The sequence below is a fragment of the Chiroxiphia lanceolata genome, chromosome 12, assembly GCF_009829145.1.
Source record: "Chiroxiphia lanceolata isolate bChiLan1 chromosome 12, bChiLan1.pri, whole genome shotgun sequence".
Classification (NCBI taxonomy): Eukaryota; Metazoa; Chordata; class Aves; order Passeriformes; family Pipridae; genus Chiroxiphia; species Chiroxiphia lanceolata.
This window is the reverse complement of record NC_045648.1, coordinates 15,679,831-15,692,403: the sequence shown is the minus strand read 5'-3', so window position 1 is coordinate 15,692,403 and position 12,573 is coordinate 15,679,831. Positions and strand designations below refer to the sequence as shown.

Sequence of the window (12,573 nt, the reverse complement as noted above, 5' to 3'; positions counted from 1 at the left end):
CTCTGGTCTCGTGTGTTTTCTTGTGGGCTTAGGGTGGGATGCTTCATGCTTCGTGTTACCCATGGCCTGTCCCCTCCCCACTCCCATTTCCCAGCCTGGAAGGAGAGGGGCTGATTTGGGATGCTGCTTTGGACCATCAGATGCCATCTTCCTCCACTCTCTCAGAGAAGGGCAAGTCCTTGCTGGCATGTGTTGGAGGGGGTGTTGGTGCTGAGCTCTGCTGGAGGCCTCTGAGAGGGCAGCCCTGAGCTTTTTTTGGGTGTTTTTGTTCCCCCTCCCAGCTTCTGGGGAGGCTGAGGCCTCTCCTTCATGCCAGCAGTCAGCAAGGAGATGTCCATAGAAGGCAAATGTCCTCCACGACTGGAGCGTCGCCCTGGACTGCCCAGTTCCTGCTCTGGTGCAGGACACCCTGGCCTGGGCTGCCCAAATCCTTCTGTGGCCTTATCTGAACCCCCAAAGTAGCTGTTGGAATGGCAGTTGTGGGGCAGGGGCTGATTGTCCCTGTGGGGTGTCCTGGGGTTTCCCTGCTGTGCCCAAGGAGCCCCTGGGGCTCAGCTCCCTGAGTCCCTGCCGTGGGCACTCCAAAGCCCTCCCACACCGCTTCCCGCCCCAGGGATCAGTGTTTTCCTCTCTCCCCAGGGCTTCTAGGGCAGTGCTGAGCGAAAGCAAGGAGCAAGGAAAAAAATCAGAAAAAGCAAAAGGCAGGTCTAAAAATAGCCCTGCTGGCCACCATGCCTGGGAATGGGCTCAGCTGAACGCTTTTGCTCCAGGAAGTGACTCGATGTGGGGCCATGGGCTGCCTGGGCCAGAGCAGCACTGCCAGCCCCTTCCCCCATGGGATTCCCACCATCCCAGCTCCTGCTCCAATCCCAGCTCCAGCAGGCCAGCTCTTCCCTGCTGGATCTGTCCACATCTCACAGCTCTGCTCACCTGAGCAGAAACACTCCAGAGAGCAGCGGGGCCTGGTGATGGGAGCGTGCGAGGCTTTAAATTATAGAGCAGATTTTTTTTCTGGGTTTGTTGTTTTTTTTTTTTTTTTTTTAAAAAAAAAAGCCTTTAGCACATGCATTAACATGGCCAGGCCATGAATAATTTACACATGGCTCTATTAAGCTTTTACACTGGGACCTGCTCAACACAGCTCGCCTTGGAGCTAAAGTAGGTCACGTCTGCTTCGAGGGTCCCCGGGCGTCCCCTCCCTGGCCAGAGAGGGGCTGAGGCAGGCGTGTGGGCACACACATGTGTCCTCACTTGCTGCCTCGGCCCGGCCAGGAGTGCAATGCCTCTGCCCCTCCCTGGCTGCTCCCTGCTGGGGTCCTGCTCAAAGGAATACTCTGGGCAGTGATTCGGGGACAAAGAATGTCCTCAAAACTCAGGGAGTAGAATCATAGAATCACAGTGGGAAGACAACCTTTGAAGATCATCCAGTTCCAACTCCCTGCTGTGGTCAGGGACAGCTTCCACTATAGTGGGTTGCTCCAAGCCCTGTCCAGCTTGGCCTTGAACACTTCCAGGGATGGGCAGCCTCAGCTTCTTTGGTTAACCTGTGTCAGGGCCTCACCACCCTCACAGCCAGGAATTTCTTTTCAATACCCCATCTAACCCTGCCCTCTGTCAGTTTGAAGCCATTCCCCCGTCCTGTCACTCCAGGCCCTTGTAAATAGTCTCTCTCCATTTTTCTTCTCGACTCCCTTCAGATACTGGAAAACCGCAGTTAGGTCACCCTGAAGCTTCTCTTCTCCAGGCTGAACAATCCCAATTCTCTCAGCCTTTCCTCATAGCAGAGGTGCTCCTCTGATGATCTCGGTGGCCTCCTCTGGACTCTCTCCAGCAGATCAATGTCCTTCCTATACAGGGAATACAGAGAATGTCCCCAAAGTGTCCATCTTCCCAGGCAGGATGAATCTCTGGGGTGCAGGGAAGCTCTGAATGGGGCACAGGCTGGTGGCATCACCAGGAAAAAGGGATCAGGTCATGGCACCTTTGGTCCTTGTGCTGCCCAGACCTGTTGGCCAGTGGCTGTAGGACAAACTGACCAGGGAATAAGGAAGCTGGCATTGGGATTGGAAGAAACATAGGGGAAAAGGCTGCTTTGGGCACACTTTCATTTTACAGTTTACTGGAAACTTCCTCCTCTTTTCCTTGTTTTGAAGGTGGGACAAAAAATAAGTCAATTTGGGTTCTTTCAGGCTGTTTTCTCCTGAACATGCTGTGCTCTGCCACAGCGTGGTCTGGGCGCTGCAGCAAGGAGCATTTTGGGAATAGAAAATCCAGCTGCTGTGACGCAAAAGGGCCTCTCAGCACAGCTGTGCTGGATAAGCTGCTCCTGTTGGAGCTGATCAGACACACTCACAGCCGACTAGGGCGTGTGCAGGGGGGACAAATCCAAAACTTGGTCCCTGTTCCAACCAGAGAGGTAGGAAGGGATTCATGTCAACACTAGCGTTCATCCAGGGATGTGCTGCTCACAGGGGCTCTTGTCCCCGAGGTCAGAGCACCCTGCAGTGCTGTGCTCCCCTCGTGGTCCCACACACCTTTGTTGATGGTTAAGGGTGAGTCGTGTAGGTGCATGATGGGTGCCTTCAGCCCATTTCTACGGGAAATGTGATGAACTATTTTTTGTAAAGTATCAAACCCCAGCAACTCCCACCTGCTGGTCTGCACCGGCAGTGCAGGGAGAGGAGCTGCCAACATTTCCTTTCCACCCATCCTCTCTCGGGCTGAAGCCTTGTCGTGGCTGAAGACCATTTTGAATACGCCTCATGACCTCCCAGTTGTTGGTCCGTCGGGCAGACAGCGACAGGCATAACTGTGAGATGTCTCAGAGACCCCCAGATTCATCCTGCAGCAAGATTTAGCAGCTACTGCTCCCAGCTGACTTCCAAGAATCATAGAATCACAGAATTGTTTAGGTTGGAAAAGCCCACTAAGAACATCAAGTACAACTGTTAATCCAGCACTGCCAGATCCACCAACAACCCATGTTCCCAAACACCACATTTACATGTTTTTTGAACAGTTCCAGGGATGGTGACTCCACCACTGCCCTGGGCAGCCTGATCACCCTTTCAGGGAACAGATTTTCCCCAATACCCAGTTTGGTATTGGGCACAGTTTGAAGCTGTTTCCTCTTGTCCTGTCCCCTGGGAGCAGAGCCTGATCCCTACCTGGCTTCATCCTCCTGTCAGGGAGTTGCAGAGGGTGAGAAGGTCCCCCCTGACCCTCCTTTTCTCCAGGCTGAGCTCCCCCAGCTCCCTCAGCTGCTCCTTCCCCAAGGTGTTCAAGCCCCTTCCCCAGCTCCATTCCCTTCCCTGGACGAGTTCCAGACCCTCAATGTCTTTCTTGTTGTGAGAGCCCCAAGGCTGAGCACAAGGTTTGAGCTGCGGGAAGAAGCTGCAGCTCATGCAACGTTTCGGGGATTCCCTTGGCAAACACATGTGGTGCAGCCCCATAAGGATGAGGAGCAGGTCAGGGAGCACCACCTGCCCCAGCCCTGTGGGGGGCCAGCCCAGCTGTGGCATATGACCAGATAAAATGACTGTCTGAGCTGTGTGATGCTGGATGAACTCGGTAGCACCTCTGGAAAAGCCAGGCAGGGCTGCTGGGTGTACGAGCAGGATCACCCAAGACCCAAACATCACCGGGAAGGCAGGAAGAGGCAGGGAATGACGGAGACCAAACAGGGAGGAGACAATGTGCTGGCTGCTCCTCACCTCCTGTTTCCTTATTGCACAGTGCCCCCGCTCAGGAGTTTTGCTTGGATATCACCACACGGTCTTCTAGCTCCAAAAAATACCTCTGTTATCCCCCTGCCATCCATCTGCTTGTTAAATCATTCTCCAACCTAGCAAGAAGACTGTAGAGATTTGGAAATGGCATCCCAATCCCCCATGGAAAGATGCAGGTGATAAACAACGGATGGCACAGGGATCACGTAAGTCTGTGGGGACACAATAGATGCCGGGGAAAGGTGAGGTACCAGTCCCACCCCCAAAGTGATGGATGACATCCCAGAGGTGTCTTGGGAGTCAAGGTGCTTCTGCAGTGGGAGTCCTGAGGGTTATTAGGTATAGGAGTTACCTCCATCGCAATTAAAAAATAAGTAGGATCGGGTCAGATCCTCAAAGAACAAAACCTGCTCTGAACCAGTCAGGCTTTACACGGCGATGTTATTTGGGATAGTGAGATGGGAAAGGTGCTGCCAGTCTGCGCTGAAATACGACACGCACAGTACAGCGGGAAAGCCAGGAGGTGGCATCCGAGACTTGAGCACAGGAAACCAGGACACTTCCTCCAGCAGGAGCTCAACAGCAGGTTGCAGCTTGGGACAGTGGAGAAAACACTCATGGGTTTTGCCATGGACCTTCCACTTCTCCTTGGGATGGGGAAGTAGAGGTATTTCAGGCAAATAATCTCTGTATTAAGTTAATATAGGAAAATATTTTTATTTTTTTCTGGTCAGCTGCAGTGTTGTTACCAAAAATACACTGAATTTCAGCTGTGCTGAGGGGGAGGTTCATAGCCCAACCAGGCTGTGGTGGGACTGTCACCACTCAGGCCAGTCGTGGCTTGTTCCAGCCGAGCCTGGAAAGCCCCTGAGGCTCGAGCTGTCCCTCTTGTGGGTGCCTCTCCCATGCATAGCTCCTGGTATTACTCATTTAACTAAAAAAGAAGAAGATACGTGATGCCCTCTGTGGTGACAGAGTGATGACACACTCAGCTCTACTCTGTGCAGGGCACTGGGAGCCTCCCCAGTGGAGCAGTGGGCTGCCTGTTCAGCTCCCGTGGAAAGTGAGTCTGGAGATGAGCAGGAGCACCACTGTCACATCTTGGTGGTGTAGGGACAGACAGCACATGACACTGGGACATCAGCCCAGGATGTGTTGGGATGCCCAGAGGGACCTGTTGGGCTTGCAGGTCTTAGCCCAGCACAGGAAGGACCCAGAGGAAAGAATCAGCTGCAGCAACCCCAGGGACAGGAAAAGCAGGGAAACACCAGCTCCTGATAAAAACCTGGCAGGGTCTCCAAATACACCTGAAATATCCTGCTCCCTTGGTCTGGGGCATTCAAACCAGGAGAAATCCCAGCTCTTCCTCTGAGATGCAGATGGGTTGGAATCTCTAGGATGTTTGTGCTGCTCTTCCCTTCCTTCCATTTCCCCTGCTCCCTAGGCATGGCAGACAGAGCATGCCTCATCACCTGGGCTTCATCCACTGGGCTTCTTCAGGTGGGATTTACCTGATGGCCTTCATCTCTGGGCTTCATTGTGGCTGACTCACTCCTTTCATCCTTCTCGAGGTGACAGGAGTGAGTGGGACCTCCTGAATCTCTCCTAGGTTCCAAATCTCCATGCTGTTCACCTGGGACAGGTGTGCCAACAGGCAAAATGGGAGTGCCAGCTTTTGCCAGCTTGTCAAAGCCAATGGCTGGTGCAGCAACTACTGGTTTCCAGGGCAGGCTGGTCCCACGATTGTTGTGGTTCCATCTGCCCTTTGTCCTCTATCCTTGGGGTCGTGCTGAGGGCTGGGTTGGTTGCTCAGGGCTCTGTGGGTGACAGCATGACCTCGTGCTGTCTTGGTGAGGTGGGTACCTGCTGTCCTCAACAGGTGCTTTTACTCTCTCTGGTGGCAAAGACATCAAGACCTGTCCACCCCCAGTTGGACTCACACAAGATGTGCTCGAGTTTGCCCAGAGATCTGCTGGCCCCATCTGAGAGGCTCCCATGGGACCTGCCAGCATTAGGGACAGGGGCTGGGGGGGCTCACTACCAAGGTTTTGGCAGAAGACCATGAATCTTGGAAATGTCTGGGAAAGGCTGTTGGCTCCACTCTGTCTACAGTGTCGGTGGTTTCAGCCTGAGCTGGATCATGCCCTGCTTCCCTCAGCAAGAAGCATCATGGCTGCCCAGCTCCAGGAAGACCAAACATTTGCCACCTCCCTACCAGGAGTTGGTTCATCTCTGCCAATGCCCCCAGGAGGTCTTTGTGCTGGTGGGTGACCACATGTGGCATTTCACAAGGTGCCTGCTGGTGCAGGTGGATGCCAATCAATCCATTCCAGCACCTTGCCTTGGGAACAGGTTCTGCTAATGCCGACAGTCTGAGCCACGGATGCCATTGCTGGCCAAAGTCAACAGCCGTCGGCACAGCTTCCGCATGCTTGCATCCACAGAGCCCCTGGTGGGGTGGGAAACAGCCTGACAACACGTCCCTGTGTCACAAAAAAACATGTGCCTTCTCCTGCCCTCCTGCCAGACACCTGCGGCTTCTGCTTCCCAATCCCAGACCTGGCTGTAATGAGGGCAGATGGGGAAGAGACTGGAGCACAAGTCTGATGAGGAGAAGCTGAGGGAGCTTGAGGGGGCTCAGCCTGGAGAAAAGGATGCTCAAGGGGGGACCTTCTCACTCTTTGCAACTCCCTGACAGGAGGGTAGAGCTGGGGGGAGGTCGGGCTCTGCTCCCAGGGAACAAGGGACAGGATGAGAGGAAACGGCCTCAGGCTGTGCCAGGGGAGGCTTATTTGGATATTTTTAAATATCTTCATTGAAAGGTTGGTCAGACACAGGAACAGGCTGCCCAGGGAAGTAGTAGAGTCACTATCCCTGTTGTGTTCAAAAAGTGTGCAGTTGTGGTACTTGGGAACATGGGTTAGTGGTGACCACGGCAGTGCTGGGGGAACGGTTGGACTTGATGACCTCAGAGGCCTTTCCCAGACTAAATAATTACAGAATTCTATGATCCTGTTTCTGAACCAGCCCTTGTCCATGTGCCCTGAGCACATGAAAATGTTGACAAGGACCAAACAGGGTAAAATTTGATTAAAGTAAAATAAACCCTCTATTTTTGGGTTACTCCTCGGGCGTAGCACTCAGACGTGGGCTGAGAATCAGTAAGGAAATACTGCTCTTCCACGGAAGTTGCCCCCTGCCTCTTTGGTGGCAGTTTGGGGAAATTGAAGTATTTCTCTTGTGGATCAGCCTGGCTGTGCGAGGATCTTCCTGAAATGCAATGAGTGGATTTCAATAGATGCATCTTAAAATCACCCTTTCTTGGCTTGAACTTTGACTTGGACCTGTTTCATTATTATTTACCAAAAAAGGCTTCCCTGGAAATCTCAAGGACCATTGTGTCTGTTGTCTTGGTTTCTTTTCTCCAGAAAAAAACCAGAAACAAAACCAAAAACAAGTAAGTTCTAAAACATTTGCTTGTGTCACAAATTCAAGGGGGGTGGGGCTGAGTTCCTATGATGGACTTGGCTTTATGGAATAGACATAGAAATTTGATGTCCAATATATGTAAAAAAAAAAATGGTGGTGGAAACTTAAAAACAATGTTAGCATTTAACTAAACTAGCTAAAATTTAAATTATTAGCTAAAATTCCTTTCTTAGCATTTAACAGTTTAAAATTACTATTTTTCATTTCTGGCAGAGAGGACCTGTGGCTGGGAAGCAACATTGTTGGGAAGGGGGAGGGAGTTTTTCCAAGCGGAAAAAATTCACATTAAGAGCAGTGGAGTGGTTGGGCAGAGGACGGAGATGTGGTGAGGGGGATCTTCATCCCTGGAGACCTCCAAAATTCCCTCCACCCTCAAACTTTCCCCCAGCCCTCACGATTTAGGGGATATTGCATGGGAGAGGTATAGCTCTGGCTAAGCAGGTCTCTCTGGCCACACTCAGAGGTTATTTATCACTTAATACATGTGGATGAAGAGATTATTGGTTTTTTGCTTAAAAAATTTTAAGTTTCTAGCTCAGAATAAAAAATACCTATTGTTTCGGGATTAAATACATGATATTGAATGCAGCCACTGTTTTCCAAAGGGTTTAAACATTTCTGAAATGTTTGGGCATGTCTTGGTGTTCACTTCTCATCACAACTGCCCTTAGAAAAAAAAAAAAGCATTATATAAAAGAAAACTGAAAGGTAGTAACTTCTTTTTAATCTGTTTGTATTCTTAAAAAAGATCATTACAAACAGACGCACAAATCCCAAGCCAGTAAGCAAATATTTGGTTTCTAAAGGAAATATCTTGTAGTTAAGAGAAAATCGATCTCCCAGCAGGGTATTTGTGGATCAGATCAGAGCAAAGCTGCCATGCACGGAAAGTCCCTGAGTTAGAAAATAAGAGGAAACACTGGTGACACTCACAGAAGGTGATTTTGGGTGAACACTGGAAAACAAAAGGTTTTCTCATGTTTTGCTCAGTGGGAATAGCCAGAACTATGGACTTGTCCTTTCTGGGAAAAGTTATAGGCATGAATGTCAGATCCTGCAGCCCCAAGGACAGTGAGGGACTGACCAAAGCCAAAGCCAAGAAAAGAAAGGGAAGAGTTGGGCTGAGCTGTTCAGGGTAAAACTATCACTGACCCACCACATCAAAGGCTTTTTGCAGTGAACTGTGGAAAATAGCATTTTTATAACTACTTCCATTTAAATTCATATCTCTTCCTCCCAGCATAGCCTTGCATAGACGGGGCAGGATGTAAGGCAGCATTTTGGGACAGTCCCAGAAGAAAACCCAAGTGGTAGAGTGCTACCAGAACTAGTGAGGAACAGCATCTCCAGAGCCTGTGATGATGGACAGCTGCTAAGAGAGAAGACATCTCCTTCCTGAGGTAATGGAGCAGGGATACATGCCTTTCCTTGGGCAAGATGGTCCTCAAAACTATCCCAGAAAGAACAGAGGACCTGACTGAGGGAAACCAGCTCCATGTCAGCCCAGCAAGCCATGCCTGGCCTGAGTCATACCCAGCAAGAGATCTCACTCCTCAGAAATGCCATTGGTGTCAAGAAAGCATTTGACAGTCTTTGTTTCATACTTACAGAGGTGTACCTTGGGGTGCCCTGACTTGCCTACAAAGATCCCACTGCTGCTCAAAGAAAAGCCTCACAGTAAACATGGGCAAAACCAACCTGCCCTGTGGATATTCTGGGGCTAGAGAGACAGGCACACTCATGTCCAGCACCTGAGAGTGCTCTTGTGAACACCTTCCTCTACCTCCTCTTCCCATGGATTCTGGACTGATTTACACATCCCTTCTCTCTGTCACTTGCATCCCGCTCTTTTATTCCTTTTCTAGGATCTCCTGCTCCTGTGGATATTTCTGGTCACTATGAAAAGATGCATTAATTCTTTGTGGGGAAAACTGGTCAGCTGCTTCAGATAATTTTGAAAATGTTCTTCTAGGGAAGAGCAAATACAGACTTTATACCAGCACTGATGCCTACGTGACTGAGATCGTTAGGAGCAAAGCTTGGGCTGAATGCCATGTTCTGCTGGTTTGAACCAAAAAGTAGATCAGAGAATCATGGAATCATGGAATATCCTGTGTTTGAAGGGACCCACAAGGATCATCAAGTCCAACTCCTAGCCCTGCACAAGACAACTGCAAGAATCCCATTCTATGCCTGAGAGTGTCGTCCAAACGCTTCTGGTTATATTCCACCAACGTGCAGCATGAGCAGCCTGGGGAACTGAGACAGTGTTTGGCTCCCACAGAGGATAGTAAGGCTGGAGAGGAAGTTGCCAAAGGAAATTTGTCAATCTCCTGAGTGAAAAATGGCTGCAAAGTCAATAAAATTGTACTTCAAAGAGAAGGGGATCAGAGGAGGCAGGTGGGAGCAGAGCAACACCACTAACAGAACGGTGCTGGTACATGGATACGGGAGAATCACAGAATATGCTGAGCTGGAAGGGCACAAAGATCATTAAGTCCAACTCTTAGCTGTGCACAGGACCATCCCCAAGAGTCACACCATGTGCTTGAGAACATCATCCCAATGCTCCTTGAGCTCTGGCAGCCTTGGTGCTGTGACCACCGCCCTGGGGAGCCTGTTCCAGTGCCCAACCACACTCTGGTGAAGAATCTTTTTCTATTAACCTGCTCTTGGAGTGGCAACATTGGAGCAAGGAAAGAATAGGTATGGAAGGCATCAAAATAGATTAACAAGAAGATCTTACTGCTTGTAAACCTGTTGTATTAACCACAGATATCTGGAAGAATGGAGAAGGGGTGTTTGAGGGCACGTAGAGCAGGGGTTACTCACAAAGCAAAGAAGAAATTCCCTGGATTGTCACCCTGACCTCAAAACCCCAAACTCCACCAAACTCCTCTGGATGACTCTGGCAGTGTGCACCCTGCGCTGGCATAGCCTGCCAGGCTCCAGGTGACTCACTCTGCTACAGGATATTCCAGGAAAGTACACCAAAAAAATAGGTGGACACCTGTCCCAGTGTCAGCCACACAACACACGTCCCAGATCCACTGCTGCCGTTCAGATAAAGTTCCTTTGCAAAAAAAATTTGGTTGTGAGCTCCATATTTCTGAGGGTAAACACATGGTGCCAAGAGACTGTCAGCCACTGGACTCCTGTCCTGCCTCGGGTTTGGAGACAGAGTGGTTGCCATAATGGTTGACATGAAGGGAACAGCCACTCTCCCGGGAAGGGGGAACATACTCGCCTTCATACTCTTAAAAATCGAGCATGTGGGCCCTAAACCTTTGTCTCAGAAAGACATTTCAAATGATTTCCTGAGTGGTGCCTCTCTCTGGGGACAAACACGCAAAATATTAGTTGAGGGGATGATAAGAGGTGTCATGACTTAGCAGCAGGTAGAGCTGTCAACAGGTGTAGACAAGGAAGTCAGGACTGAGGATGGCTCCTGTGGAAACTATAAATCTGAGTGTTCAGATATACCTGACTAATGAAATAATGGCTTCCACAGGAGAGGTGGAGGGAGGGGTAGCACATATGCGCAGGGATGGATGAAAGTCTTGATGCAGAACACAATAATGATGCAAAAACTTATAACCAGCAGTCACAAAGGCTCCCGGGGCCTTCTCCTGCCCTCACTCAGCTGCCTGGGCAGTTGGCTTATTATTTCAGAATCTAATTGGCCCCACTTGGAGCTCTTCCATAGGATTACTGAACTTCATTCTAATCTAGGTCCGATGTTATCTTACACAGCCTTAACACTCAAGGTCCCTTTGACTCAGAGGTGAGATAAGGCTGTCACAGGATGATGGCTTTATGGTTGAGGTGCTGTTATTAAGATTAGTACTGTAATAATTAATTGATTTCTTTTTCTAACTTTGTCAAAGGTTCTTGCTGATCTTAGACAGGAGCCTTAGAATTTCCTTTGTCAGTCTGGGAGAAAACATTTTGATCTAGTTGGTCAGAAACAGAATTGTGATCTTGGGATGTGGAAGAAGCTTCAGAGGGACCCTGTTGAGGGTGACAACACCTCCCAGGCAAACGTGAAAATTCTTTACAGGGGAACTAAGAGGAGAAGAATAGGAGTAGTTGCCTCCAATGTAAGTCCTGCATGGAGATGGAGAGCTCATGGAGGTGAAGAGATTTGGCCCAGGCTACAGAGAATTTAGCCCTTTGGTTGCATTTAGGACCAGACAGAGGCTTGCACCGACATCTGAACTTACAGCAGATATTTGGCTGCTCCACACAGGGCCCCCAAGCCAACACTAAACCTGAGGCTGCTCCAGCACATGGGAATGCTGAAGGATCACCACAAGGATCCTGGAGTCCAAACCACTGTCCTCACCCTCTGCGGGAAACCAGTGGGCAGGTGACCTCCAATGCTGCTGTTTATTTTGGGGGTGTTCATCCACCAAAACATGGAGATGCATCAGCCTGAGGTCCTGCCAAACCTCTCCTCCCTGAGTTAGTTCTGAGAGGTGTTTCATAACTTGCAAACAAGGAAAATACCTGTTGAATTTGACTGCTGCGAGTGAACTGAGTTATTTCCAAGTCAACAAAGCACCTATCTCCTTATCCAGCGATGCCACAACAACCCTGATCATTGACTGAACAGGCAAACGTTTTTTTTGGTTGAATTAATGCAAAATGGAAGGGTTCTGTGCGAGGTCACCTGTGGCTATGACATAATCCCCACAGCACCGCTATTCTGTGCCTGAAGGAACATGGATGGCCTCTGTGGTCAGGAAGAGCTGGATGCCCACACACATAAATGAAAGAGAAATGAATTCGGACTAAGTCCTAAGTGCGGTTTGTCTTTGGTTGGCAGTCAAAAAGGCCTGTCAGGCAGAGCTGAAGGCACACAAAGAGAAACGGACCATGGCAAGTGCTTCCAAACATCTTTGAAATGAAGATCTCAGAAGACTTGTAGCAGCTGGTGAAGTCCTTGTGATCCTAAACAAGAACAGGCCCAGTCAGCACACTGGAGATAGCTGCCAGGCAGGAAATGCCAGCAGGGGAGACACAGATGGGAAATGTGATGTGGATCTGATTCAGAAGGGAAGCGGGAAAGAGAAGGGGAGGCAACTGAAGGCAAAATGCTGACAGTCATGGCAGGGAGGAGCAGAAGAGCTAAAGGAACCAGTTCCCCTGCCCCAGCAAAAAGCCACTTGTTGCCCAAAGGTTGGCAAGGAACCTTCTTCCTCCCCTTCTTGTTGCAGGGCAGGAGCAGAGGCTGCAGATACAGGACTGTGTTGGCATCACTGTACCTTGAGAAGAGCCAGAAGGGAGAAGACAGAACCACAGCACTTCAAACCTGTCCCCCTTCCCTGTCAAGTGACACCCTGGGAACACCAGC

The 12,573-nt window shown here is 49.9% G+C and overlaps 1 long non-coding RNA gene across 1 annotated transcript; it reads right to left on the bottom strand.

Moving 5' to 3' along the window:
• Positions 1-7,768: 7,768 nt before the first annotated feature.
• LOC116793112 lies at positions 7,769-11,839 on the bottom strand. Its single transcript, XR_004359381.1, has 2 exons — positions 11,727-11,839; positions 7,769-7,883 (listed from the first exon to the last, which is right to left on the bottom strand). It is a non-coding gene; the product is annotated as an uncharacterized LOC116793112 (long non-coding RNA).
• Between the last annotated feature and the right edge of the window lie 734 nt (positions 11,840-12,573).